At 47.1% G+C, this 13699-nt stretch overlaps 1 long non-coding RNA gene across 1 annotated transcript; it reads right to left on the bottom strand.

The window, feature by feature from the left end:
* Positions 1-721: 721 nt before the first annotated feature.
* LOC135365268 (uncharacterized) lies at positions 722-13465 on the bottom strand. The gene is made up of 3 exons (XR_010412908.1): positions 13257-13465; positions 3706-4080; positions 722-2170 (listed from the first exon to the last, which is right to left on the bottom strand). It is a non-coding gene; the product is annotated as an uncharacterized LOC135365268 (long non-coding RNA).
* Positions 13466-13699: the final 234 nt, after the last annotated feature.

Consider the following 13699-nt stretch of genomic DNA (forward strand, 5'->3'; position numbering starts at 1 on the left):
AGGAAGGAAGGAAGGAAGGAAGGAAGGAAGGAAGAAAGGAAGGAACGAAGAAAAGAAGGAAGGAAGGAAGAAAAGAAGGAAGGAAGGAAGAAAGGAAGGAAGGAAGGAAGAAAGGAAGGAAGGAACGAAGAAAAGAAGGAAGGAAGGAAGGAAGAAAAGAAGGAAGGAAGGAAGAAAGGAACGAAGGAACGAAGGAAGAAAGGAAGGAAGGAAGGAAGGAAGAAAGGAAGGAAGGAAGAAAGGAAGGAAGGAAGTACTGTTTTATTTATTTGATTGTGCCACTGTCATATTAAAACCCTGTTAAAGGGCACCTGGGTGGCTCAGTCAGTTAAGCGACTCTTGATTTCCACTCAGGGCATGATCTCAGGGTTGTGAGATCAAGCCCCACATTGGGCTCCCAGTGGGGAGTCTGCTTGAGATTTCCTCTCCCTTTCCCTCTGCCTTTGCCCCTCCCCCTGCTCTCTCTCCCTCTCTAAAAATAAATAAATAAATCTTCTTAAAGAAATCCTGTTATAATGGGCCCCATTAAAAAGACAGTTCAAAGAAGGTTCAATTAATAGAAAACCCTATTGCAGTGGTTTAAATAGGAGCTTACTGATCTCACACAATTGTTTATGGATATGTACATGGTGTGTGCCACAAGAATAATTTTTGCAGGCATATCTACCAAAGGATGTTAACATTAGTGGGCATAAGGTTAAGGAAAAAAAAAATACTTACATTATCTCAAAGTATCTTGCCCAAGATATTTATTAATTACAAAGGGAAAAACAGTAAATTTACATTGGAGAAACTCAGCAGACACCATCTTAATGAGGTGATCAGGGCTAAGATCACCACTAATAAGAAATATTGATATCATGTTCCCTGATACAAATGAGAAGAACACAACATCACTTCTTTTATTTTTGCCAAAAATGCAAAACCTCTATCTAGCCTTGAGAAAACATCAAACTCAAATTGAAGAACCTTCTACAAAATAACTGACCAGCAATGTTCAAAAGTGTCAAGTACGAGAGAGAGAAGGAAAGATGGAAGAATGTTTCCCAGCCTGGAGCAGAGGAAGGAGACTTGACAACTAAACTGAGGTGGGACCTCAGATTGGATCCTCAAACAAGAAAAGAACACGAGTGGGAAAACTGGGGAAATCTCTCTTCAGAAGGTCTGGAGTTTCGTTAAGAGTATTGTACTGAAGCTCATTTCCCACATTTGATCATTATGTACCTGGTTAAGGAAGATGTTAGCATTAGGAGAAGCTGGGTAAGGGGCATAAGGGAGCACTCCTCTTACTATTTTGACAACTTTTCTGTCAGTCTAAAATTATTTCAAAGTTAAAGTTAAATAAGAAAACCATGGTGTTAGTTCTTAGTACAATTATAGACCAGTTGCCACCACAGTGCAAAGATTTATAGGGTTAGTGTCCAAATCATATGTACAGACAAGTGATCTTAGAGTTTGGAGGAAGGAGGACACAGTGTGGCCTTGATACTTTTGACGTCTCTAGCTTCAGGCAAGTTCCATGGCTTCTGCTAGACTTTGAAAGCATGGGCCAAAGACAAAGAAGTGTGAATGAATGCCTATGGCATGTTCTGAAGGCTTCTCAAACTTCTTCCCAGGCAAAGAAATGGACTTTGGGCTCTGATCTGGAACTAGCATTCTGGAATTCCAGGACTGTGTGGGAGTGGGAAGGGCATGGGATTAGCTGTGGGACATGGAAAACTTGGGAAATAAAGGTGGCATCTTCAGAGAAATCGGTTATGGAAGAATACACGCTGGGTTCATTTCTGTATTTGAAAAGACACAAAAATCAGAATGACGTCTGAGACTAAAGCCAGAGCACACATGTTAGAGAGCTTTTAAGGGCACCAAGCTGATTTAGATCAGGCTACTGCAGAGCAAATATTTCTTTAGAGGAGCAATGAAAGATGTGGAGTTAGCTAAGGAGTTGTACTTACCTCAGTCTCATGTCAACCAAACTTCCACACCTCCTCCAACTTCAGTGTGCACACGGAGCCCCCAGGGATGTTGTTAAAATGCAGATTCTGACTCAGTAGTCTGGGATGGAGCCTGAGATTCTGCATTTATAACAAGTCCCCAGGTGATGCCAGTGCTGCCGGTCCGCAAACCTTGCTTTGGGGAGTAACGGTACAGACCACTGGAGACGTTTGAGCTGCGGAAAGACAGTGAAGACAACGGTGATCTGGGAATATGTTCCACAAGGCTGTGTTGGTTCTGAATACCTTCCTGGTCTTCATGTATGGATAGTCACAAGCAGAGTTAACATGGAAAGCTGAAAATTTTGTATGAAAAGCCCTATCGGGCAAATAGCACCAGTGTGAAGAGCAGGTGGGAACATAGGATCCAGAGGTGAAGCCACAATGCATCTATAACACAGACTGTTTCAATCAGTCCATGGAGCACAGCCCTGAACCCACAGATGGGTGGCACGGGGCCTCCCAGGGGCAGTGGAGACCTGGCCAGGCGAAGGCTCTCTGATGACCACTTTACTGCCACCAGTGCCTTTGGCCTGGCTGTGCAGTAGGTCCAGCAAGCCCAGTTCTTCCCCATCCCTTCTCCTGTCATCACATAGCACATATCCTTACATCCCTTCATCCCTTCCCAGCTCAAACATCCCATTACCCAGGAAAGGACCTTCCAGCCTTCCCACCAAAATGCACCACCATATGCAAAAATCCAGGAGCTGGGAGGAAAGGCAAAGATCCTTTGACCTCTCCTAGGGACTCATCTACTGCTCTTCTAGAGAATGGAAGTGAGTTCTACCTCCTCTCCCCACCAGGCAAGTTAGGAACACTACTTTTAGCCATCGGTTGGAGGGCATTTTCATTTTCTGTGGGTATCTGGAAGGTGGGCCTCTTCCCTAAATGATTGGATTCTATTCTACCAAATGAGAAGAGAATGAGTGCTTCCTACACACACTGTGGTGACCAAAACACAGCCTTTGCCTTCAAGATGCTCCTAGTCTCCTGGGAAAGAAGAAGGCAAAGGTAAAACCGAAGCAGGTGCCAAAGGCTGCAGGAACCCAGAGGTAATGCCTGGGGAAAGCAGGAGTTGGAGAACTGAGAGCTAGACCCTGAGTAAGGGAGTCTGGTGGCTCCGTCCCACAGCCCCACCTTCTCCCCACAAGACACCCTAGTGTCTACCGTCTCCACGTGGACTGTCAAGACCTTTGGCTGGTGGGGCTTCCCTGCTATTAGGTGCAGACTCCATAGCAAACCCTGCACACCAGTTCAGTTGAGCCCCACAAGGCACACTGTCTTTGCATTCCCCACAATTGAAGTCTTCCTTACAACTGCCTGTTTCTCCCCAGGTTTCTAAAGCATGGCCCCAAAATCTTCCTGAACCCCTTTGCTCTGAGTCTTGGTGTTCACTCACTGCCCTGGCTTCAGGGTCCCTGGCCAGAGGGTGGACCGCACGCCCTGGCAGCTACGGCACCACCCCACCCTCCCCACTCTCTGAGCAATAAGGACAAGAATCCCACTCACCCACCATTTTCCCCATCATTTGCTTGGTCCTCTTCTCACACTGGCTGTTGTTTGGGAACATCTTCCCCTTTCTCCAGCCAAATCCTAGTATTCTAAGTCTGTGTTCACGGACATCAGCTTGGGATCATCTGTTTGATGGTTGTTTTCAATAAGCCCAAACTCATCCCTCGGGTATCTGACAGATAATGTTTTTGAGACTCACCCATGTTGTAGCAGGTATCAGAATTCCATTCCTTCTTATGGCTGAACGATTGTCCCTTGTATGTATATGCCATCATCCGTTTAATCCATTCATCTGCCGATGGACATTTGGGTGGTTTCTGCTTTGGGGCTATTGCGAATGATACTGCTGTCGACATTTGGGTGCAGGTTTCGGTGTGGCTCTGTTTTCGTTTCTCATGGGTGTGCACATAGGTGTGGAATCGCTGGGTCATGTGGTCGATGCTGAACTTCATGAGAAACCACCAAACCGTTTCAACAGCAGCAGCACCATCTCGCTCTCCCTCGCTAGCGTGCCGAGACTGTATCTCCAGCACCTCCATGGTGCCTGGCACACGCAGTTGCACGGTACCATGTACTGGAGAAAGAGGTTGGAAAAGGGAAGTAAAAGGGGAAGATGGAGAGCTGGACAGTGTCCAGAGCAAGGGGAGCTTTGCCTGCTTTAGTGAGGAGTATAGACTTTATCTTGTGGGTAAGGTGAAGACTTTCAAGGGTCGCATCAGAAAGCCCACTGCAGCAACAGTGTGGAGTATGGCTTGGGCTCGATCAGAGGAGAAGCAGGGAGACAGACCAGTTAGGCGGCAGTTGCAATAGGGCCAGGAGAAAGATGTGGGGGAAGGTCTGAACCGAGGCAATCATGCAAGGGATGGGAAGGAGAGAAGACAAGCCTGATGAATGGAAAGAAAAAAATAATCTGCCAGTTGGGCTAATCGATTAGATTTCAGGGCAGAGGGGAAGGTGGGATTGTGACTCATTTCCAGGTTTATGTTTGGATGATGGGACCGACGGAGGGGCTGGCGCCGGTGGGCACAGTAGGTGCCGATGCGTGGTGGTGCGTTCTTCACGTTGGCTGTGGAGTATTTAGGCTGCCTGGGGGGCGTGAGGGTGAGCGGTAGATGGTTGAATCCCAAACTCAGGAGAGAAGGGAAGGGGATAGGGAATTGAGGGTTGTCGGCACCATCACTGACATCACTGGGTGCATGAGATCCTAGGGATATGGGCAGAAGCAGGAAAAGAGGGGCCTGAAGACAGAGACCCCCCTGCAAACGGCCCCGACCTACCACTACCACTATGCCTTCCCCAATCCACTTAGAAACTTCCTGTTTGGCTCCTTGTTCTCAACAATGATCTAACCTAAGCTGGCCAGAATTCAGTTTTCCAGCCCAGAGACCACCTTCCTCTGCACCCCCACCCCCACGCATGTACTCACATCAGAAGCCATTTCAAGGAATAGGTGCCTGCCTCAATTTCTTTGCCATCCTATCTCATTCGTTCACTTGAATTCATCATTTTCAATCATTGGGGGTATAGGACTACAAAATTTTGTGGAGGAGAGAAAGCTTTGTCTTTTCCTTAAAAGAAAGGATGTTGCCCCTCAGAATGGAGTTTGGTGGCAGTGGGAGCAGAACTGACATGGATGCACGTGCAGCCAGTGTCCGTGCGAGGAATGCAGCCTTGGCCCGGGACTTGGTGCCCTTGGGCCCTGGTGGCAGGGCTGACTCAGGTTCTCGTCCTGAGAGAACCGTCTCTCCCTCCCCAGTTAGACATTCGATTCCTCTGACTCCACTTGGCTCCCGGCGCCTGCCTGCCTCAAGGAGGGGACGAGCTGGCCATGCCAGCGTGGGCTTCCAAACCTTGCCGTGGGGATTTCGCGCGGGACACGAGCTATCCCAGCTCCTGCTTTCATCTCAGTCGTGGGAGCTCGGGGGCCCGGGTGGGGGAGGGCGGGGGTGTCAGTCTGCCCCTGGACTCGCCCTTGATCTGCAGACAAAATGCAGTGCCCCAGCCTATGGGCTGAGACACAGCCCTTGGGCCTGGTCAAGGGCCCTGCCTCCTGCCTGCCTGAGAGGACGCTTCGGAGCAGACAGCCCTCCCCAGAAGGACCTGGGCTCTAGTCTTTTTTTTTTTTTTTTTTTAACTTGGTCTCTCTCCTTTGATCACCTGTCACCTCTTCCTGCAACCGCTCCTCCTTGCTCCTGAGTCTGCCATGAAATTTTAATCTAAATGTTAACAACGAAAAAACCATTCTCCATTTCTATTTTCTAGTTTAACTTTTTAGGGATGGTGTTTTTAGACTTCGACTTCCAGACTGGGAGAAAGTGTATTCATAAAATAACAGTGTTCACAGCTCAGTTAACTGCCTTAAAGTACCATTTCTGGATACATTTTGTGAAGTCACAGTTTAGAAAAACAAAAGCTCCCAAATGGCTTTGAGAATGAAACCATCTTCAGATTGGCAATCAGACTAACTTGTAAACATTTTCTCCCATTTATTTAACTTTCCCCATCCAAATGCAGAGATGGGGAACATAGTGCGTGCAGCAGTGTGTTGATGCTGCTGAGGGGAGGGGAGCTGCCGGGCCCCTGCAGGCCCTTGCATTTCCGTGCACTTCCACCCGCCCCCATGAGCAAGCAGGCACGCGATAATGTGCATGGCACATGCAGACTCCTGTGTAACCAGGAGACAGCCAACAGGATTGCCCCTAAAATATAATCCACATCAGCCTGCAAAACTGCCCCCCTTTTAACCACACCCCCAGGGCCCATTTTGCCCTTCTGACGACTCCCTGTACTTCTTCTACCCAAAGGTTGGCCCTTTCTGACAGTGTTCTTCTCAGTTTTGTCGCTCCAGCCTACCTTTGCTATTAGGACAAATAGTGTTAAAGGAGTGCCTTTTGCGTCCTCTGTATCCTAAAGGTACTGCCTCATTCCATCCTGAACAAAGTTGGGAAGAGGCAATGAGTAACTGCCTTTACGGCCCCACAGCCAAAGCTCGGAGAGGTGCCCGTTAACCTAGTGAGGGCCACCTGGTTGCTAAGCAGTGGAGCCAGGGTCGGAGCCCAGGTGAGGCTGACTCCGCAGCGAGCACACTGTGACATCAGGCAGCTTCACCTGACAGATGGAGAGGTGGCTGTCGGATCACACAACCATCAACTGAGCAAGGAAGAGACAGAAGCAGAACTTGTCTTTGCTCACAACTGTGAGCAAAGGTATTTCTGGCCAGTGTTTTTCTTACCAGAAATGGAGCTGCCCAAGTATTTATTTGTAAGAGGTACAGTGTAGTACAATAGGAAAAACATCCGCCCCAGAACCAGAGGCTCAGGGACTCAGGCGTTTGCACTTGGAAGCTGGGGGGACCTTGAGTAGGTGTAAATCACCCAGACGCTCTGTTCCTGTTTCTTCCTCTGTCAAGTGAGGATAAACAATGCTTGCCCTCCCTTTGTCTCACGGCTGCCGTGAGGATCGATGAGGCGATGGAAGTGACAATTACAAAATGTTCTACAAATCATGTATAAATGCGTATTTTTATATTGATGTATTTCTGCCTGATAAAAGAACATTTTGGGGTCATTGAATCCATTCCTTTGCTCTGCTCTTGGACATAAACATTCAATTTCTCTTGGCCTCAGTTTCCCTATCTGGAAAATATGGCCATGGGGTTCACTGAACCCTAAGCTTCTTTCTAGCTCTGACCCAGGGCAGATTTATGACTCTTCCTGATTCCTACCCTGCTTTCCAACCAGCCCCTGGTGACTAGGAGAACCCAGAGGTGGGGTTCCCTCACACAGAGCCATCTGTCCTCTCAACCAAGAGGAAGCTGGAGGGTGTTCGACTGCAAACAATGGCAGAATTAAATTCAGAGAGGAATAATAAAGTTTATCCCCTCCACAGTGTTTATCAGTGAACATTATGTGCCACATGGTATGGTGGGAAGAAGACTGGGTGGAAGAAACGGTCCAGAGCAGGAGACAGACTTTAAACCACTATCTTCCCAGGTAATTATTTAACTGGAGGCGTGACATATGCTACGACATAGAGTAAGATTGTTGATCAGGAGATTATATGATGGGGCAGGGGGTTCTCAGAAGGATTTCCCAAAGAAGTGGCATTTCCAACTATTTCTTGAAGAAGGATCTGGATTGAGCAGGGCATGGGAGGGGGTTGAGAAGAGGTTAGAGGATATTCCAGGCAGAAGGAATGTCCAGTGCCAAGGTCTTTTAAAGAGGAAAGTTCTTGATCTATCCGAGTTGCTGAAAATAAGTTGATTTGGCTGTGATGCTAGTGACGGGGAGAGTGGCATGACATGAGGTTCCAGATATAGACAGGAACAGATCATGCAGGGTCTTACAGGTCAAGATGAAGAGTCTGAGGTTTATCCTAAGAGCACAAAGATGCCACTGGAAGGTTTTAAGCTAGAGGATATGTTCCAAGTGATTGTCCAGAAAGATCTCTGAGGCAGCAGCAAGTGTACTAGAGGGGTGTATGAGTGGGTGCACCCAAACCAGTCAAGAGGCTAGTGCAGTGGTCAAAGTCAAGAGCAGACCGTGGCTGGGACCAGGACGGTGGCCATGGAGATAAGAGAAATGTGGAAGGAGTTGAGAGATACTTAAGAGGTGGAACGCTCGGGACAGAGTCATTGATTGGGGGTAGCGGGGGAGAAAAAGGGAAGTAATTTATATATGCTATGTATTCTAATCTATTGGGGTTGCGGGGACCATGACTCCCAATTTCCAGATAAAGTCTCTGAGAGGCTAAGGGACCTGTCCAGATAGAGGAGCTGAAAAATTAGGTTCCCAGAACTCTCAGCTCTTACATCATAATTATTTCAGGTATGTAAAGGCTCTTGTCCCAAGTGACTCATTCTAGGTGCTATCATTACTTCACAGAAAACTCAAGGAAGGTCTGATTTCATGTGTATTGCATGCCAAGCACACCACGGCAAAGGCTATATGATGAGAAGGGACCGGAGTGAGCAAGTGACATCATGGGCCAAATAGGGTCGCTGCTCAAACGTGCACTGCAGACTCCTTACACAGTCACCTAATTATAGTGCCTGAGGAAGCGCTGTACAATAACTCACTGTACGGAAGCCAATGGGTAACTGTCAGTGGGCCAGACGGTCTTTTCAATCGGAGTTGATATTTGGAAGTTAATGTGTAACAAGCTCAATGAGGTTTTTGTGGTGGGATCTTTCATGTCCAGGAGAAAGGCCTGTCCAGCTTGCGAGTGAACAGGCTCTTCCATACTCCAGAGTTAAAAGTCTGCCTGACCTTAAAGCCTCCTCTCCTCGCGTCCCAATGAAAGGGAACAAAGTTCACGTAAATAAGTGTATATCCGACGCACAAGGCAGCATTCACATGCCGCCACCCCTCCAACTGCACTGACCCAATGTGGTTTGGCCAAGGCAAACAGAGACTCCTTTCCAAATGTTCTGGTTTTAATAATTATAGTTAAATAACGTCCCTAAAATCCCCAAATGAGGCAGAGTTTGCAAACCGAGTCTCTCCAAGCTCAAGGTCATGCCGTCTCATAACCAATGTAAGCCTCGGGTTCCTCGTGCACAATGAGGACAGTCTCTACCTCACAGCTCAATGGTGACAGCAAATACCTGGAAAGTGTCTCACAACGGGCTTGGCTCATGGCAAGAGCTCAACAGTGGTTCCTACCGATCCCAACAGAGTGGCAATAGAGTCCATGAAACATTTCAAAAGAGAATTAAAGTGAATATAAATTATACAAATAGTACACTGATTTATTCAGAATGAGACTGACGTTTGAGCATCACACATATATCTGAGCTACTATTTAACATAAAGTAACAACGCAGTTCCCACTCAATGGCTAAAATTTTACTGGTCGTATTGGCTTTGCTCTGCTCTCCCTGAATGACTCATTCATGATTCCCCAAGTACTTCAAGGTCTTCCTATGCTTTCGATCCTTGAAAACAGCCCAGTTTTGGAAAGTGCACTGAATAATGCCAACGCCGTTTCCCGCCTCTCGCCTGGATTTTGCCTTCCTTCGGTTGATAAACATGTGCTACTCTTACTGAATTGATTCGTGCCAGATACGCTGCTCGATGCTGGGGCTCTGCAAACAGATGGATGCTCTGGTCACTGGCATCACACAATTCACGTTCTAGGGGGCTGAGGGCCTGGAGCCCCGGGTCAGATGTGGTGTGCAGAGAACACAAGAGCGGTAAATCCCCTCTGTGGGGGAGAAAGGCACAGGAAGCTGCTGCCTTAGCTCCAGAGGGAGAAGTAGTCAAGAGCCTGCCTTTTCCTCAATTTCATCATCTGACCGAGACCCAGAGGGAGGTGCAAGGAAGTTAGTACCAGCAGGTGCCGGGAGAAATGGGTTTATGTAGGTGAGGAGGAGGAGGGAGAGATGCGGACCAGTGGCCAACCGAACCCCACAATGACTTAGTCCCGTGGAGTTCCAGTTCGGATAGACGCAGGGCAGAGGCAAACCCAGCTGCCTTGCAGCTGACACCGACCCGGCCCGGGCAGGCTCTTCTCCTCACCTCACCCCATTCTCCTTAGTGTATCACTTTCTATCACCCTATCCTTAGCTCCTGCCACCCAGAAATTTTTCTCCAGATGGGAGGACTGGCAATCAGCTCCCCTCCCTTGTGTAATCAAATATCTCACCCTGAAGATATGCTCAGACTCCCTGGCCCTGGCTCAGCCCTCCGGTTTACAGCGTGGCACGAAGCAGCCAGCCAGCCGGCCCAGAGCCCCACCAGTTTCTAATTAAAACGGAACAAGTGTTTCTTTAGACACAGACCAAGTTCTTAGAAGAGAAACAACAGGTTCCTCTAAGGTTGGCCTTCAGGGCTCAACAGATGAGCTGTTTGCGAAGGGAAGGTAAATAGGCTGGTTTTAGAAAGTCCAAATGGGTGTATTATTATTATAATCAATTATTTTAACCGTATTTGCCACCTGACACTGACTACAAGAACTTAAATATGTCTCTGGAATGGCATTCAATAGATGGGGGTGGAAATCACATTATTTTAATGTGTCGGAGCTGCAAAAATAAAAAATAATTTCTTACCTCCCTTAGGTTATAAAAATTTACCTAATCCTCTCCATATTGATCATATTCAGCACCATGCTATGGAAATGTAAACATTGCTGAAATAAAAGAGTTTTTATAGTTAAAAGTTAAAAAAAAAACCCACAAAAACCAAAATTCCGAAGCAATCTGTGATTGCCTCCGGGAGGCGAGATTGTGTGGTTCAGCCCTGAGACCACAGGCTTCATTGCCTAAAGGCAGGAGTATTCTTCAAACTACTGAACGGCCATCCCAGAGGCACAGGGCAAGGACTAACCAGCAAACGGAGGCAAGATACAGCGCTGGAGCAGGGAGGTAGAGACCCTTGATATCAGATGGGACCTCTTTATAAAAGCCGCGTAGTGGGGAAAGGAAGTTGGGGGGGTGGTGTTGGAGAATGTACCCCTGAGCAAGAAGGGTGCTAAGCTTACAAGAGCTATTTACCGGGGCACCTGGGTGGCTCAGTTGGTTAAACGACTGCCTTTGGCTTGGGTCTTGCTCCCAGGGTCCTGGGATCGAGCCCCACATCGGGCTCCCTGCTCGGCGGAGAGCCTGCTTCTCCCTCTCCCTCTGTCTGCCGCTTTGCCTACTTACGCTCTCTCTCTATATCTGTTAAATAAATAAATAAATAAATAAATAAATAAATAAATAAATAGAAGAGCTATTTACCAATAGAACAGGAAGATTTCACCCATTTAGCAAGTGGCTCATGTGGACCAGTACACACCCACTAAATACTGGCCCTGCCCAAAGGGAACAGGCAAAAACCTAAGTGAGGGAATAAGCTGGCTGAGGGGATGATGCCCCAAAGGGGCAGACATGACTTGGTTCTTGCCAATTGCTGCTAGGCCTTCTGATTTCTCAAAAGAAGCTAAAAATCTGTGTTTCATTATGGTAAGTAATACACATTAAAAAAATAAAGCCATGTGAGCCAAACCAAACAGGTCGGCAAGTCACCATTTTGTGACCTGTGATTGACAGTGGCCTAGGGTAACAGGCCCACTTGCACCCGTGGCCTCCACGGAAACATGAACCCACCAAGTTGCTCCAAAAGCCAAAATCTCTCTCTACCCCTGAAGCCCCTGCCCTGGTTCAGCCCACCTCATGCCTCACGTGCATTCCCACAACAGACCGAACTGGTCTTCCCACAGCACCACAGACGTTCCCCTCCCCTAAACCTACCACAACCAAGGTGCCTGGCTGGCTCAGTCAGTTAAGCGTCAGCTCTTGACTTTGGCTCTGGTCCTGATCTCAGGGTCCTAATCTCGGGGTTGTGAGATTGACCCCATGTGAGGCTCTGCATTGCGCTCCAGGTCAGGCTTCGTGTAGGGCATTAAGCCTGCTTAAGATTCTTTCTTTCCCTCTGCCCTTACCTCCCCACCCTCCGCCCCCAGCCCCTGCACATGCGCTCTCTCTCTTAAAAAAACAAACCAAACCAAAACACACCCTACCCCCTCCTATTGTAACGACTCTTCTGTCTCACCCAGAGGTTCTGTCTTTTTGTTGCTGCGTTCATAGGCCTAGCATGCAGTTTGGCACCAAAGTCACAGAAAGGGAAAGAAGAGAGGAAGGAAAGAAGTTTTGTTCTGCTATTTCCAGTCCCTTTACTATTTTTTTAAAAGATTTTATTTATTTATTTTAGAGAGAGAGAGTGTGTGTGTGCATGCATGCATGCATGTGAGCTGGGGGAGGGGCAGAAGGACAGGGAGAGAGAGAATCTCAAGGAGACTCTGCTACGGAGCCGGACGTGGGGCTCAATCTCATGACCCTGAGATCATGACCTGAGCTGAAACAGAGTCATTAGCTTAACCGACTGAGCCACCCAGGCACCCCCAGTCCCTTTACTATGTCAAGCCATAGCACCTAATGGTGATATGTGGTATGACAACCCAGCTTTATTTAACTTGGAAGATGCTCACCCAACCAAAGAGGAAATAAATAAGAATTTGACATTGAAATATTTTATATCATAAGAGAAAGCCCCAAATTGAAAGATGCAGCAAAGGCATCTGTAATAGTCATGGTCACCATGTGAACTCTTTCTTTTAAATTCAACTACTGAAGGATTTTTTAATCATGAAAACAGCACCAATTCCTTAATAATTTTTTAGAAAATTGAATTTAAAGTTTAGAAAGGTAGTCTATAGCCATTTCTCCTATAATATTTAATTCCTGAAATGTATATGTTTTTCAGGTCTCAGGAGCTGCTCTTAAAAAGAGAAAGTCCTCAGGGTGCCTGGGTGGCTCAGTTGTTAAGCGTCTGCTTTCGGCTCAGGTCATGATCCCAGGGTTCCTGGGATTGAGCCCCACATCGGGCTCCCTGCTCTGCGGAGGCCTGCTTCTCCCTCTCCCACTCCCCCTGCTTGTGTTCCCTCTCTTGCTATGTCTCTCTCTCTGTCAAATAAATAAATAAATAAAAATCTTTAAAAATAAATTAAAAAAAAAGAGAAAGTCCTCATTTCCCAACAATGTGAATATACTTAACCCAACTGAACTGTATACTTAAAAATGGCTAAGATGTTATATTTTATGTTATGTGTTTTTTGCTACAGTACAATAATATTTTAAATAAATATATTTTAAAAAATAGAGATGGTCCTCAGCCCACTCTCCTTCGTAAGAGGTCCTTAATACAGAGAAAGCAGGCATCAACACAAGGTAAAGAAGTATAAGGAGAGCCATTGAGATAGAGCCCATACCTTGGTCCTGGCATTCCGTAGTCTAGTTCTAGAAACAGCTGTACCGAGGAGCAAATTGTTTGTTTCCCTCTAGTTGTTATGATTCCATCCTTCAGGGGTGTTCATTCATTCAGTAGGCATTTACTGAGGTCTACTACCGAGGCTTTGAGGATATCCTTAAAGCATAGTCTGTGCCCTTCACTTACTCGAAACTCAGATTCTAGCGAATGTGCTGCCAATATACTTGGAGTTGGGGATGAAGTAGGTGCCTGCTAAGGCCCAGCCTCACCATGATTCATCAATCTTTAGCAACATTCACATGCCTGGTCATGAGGTTAGAGATGCCCACAACTTCCTTATTCACTTTTAGGAGCATAAATGTCTCCTCATGAGCTTCCTCCTTGCCATCCTGCTCTGACTGCAAGAAATCCTGAACTTCCCCAGGCAGCAGGACAAACGCTTAA

Source organism: Mirounga angustirostris, unplaced genomic scaffold (genome assembly GCF_029215605.1).
Source record: "Mirounga angustirostris isolate CCGP_5_RB_7025 unplaced genomic scaffold, mMirAng1.0.hap1 SCAF_7, whole genome shotgun sequence".
Lineage (NCBI taxonomy): Eukaryota > Metazoa > Chordata > Mammalia > Carnivora > Phocidae > Mirounga > Mirounga angustirostris.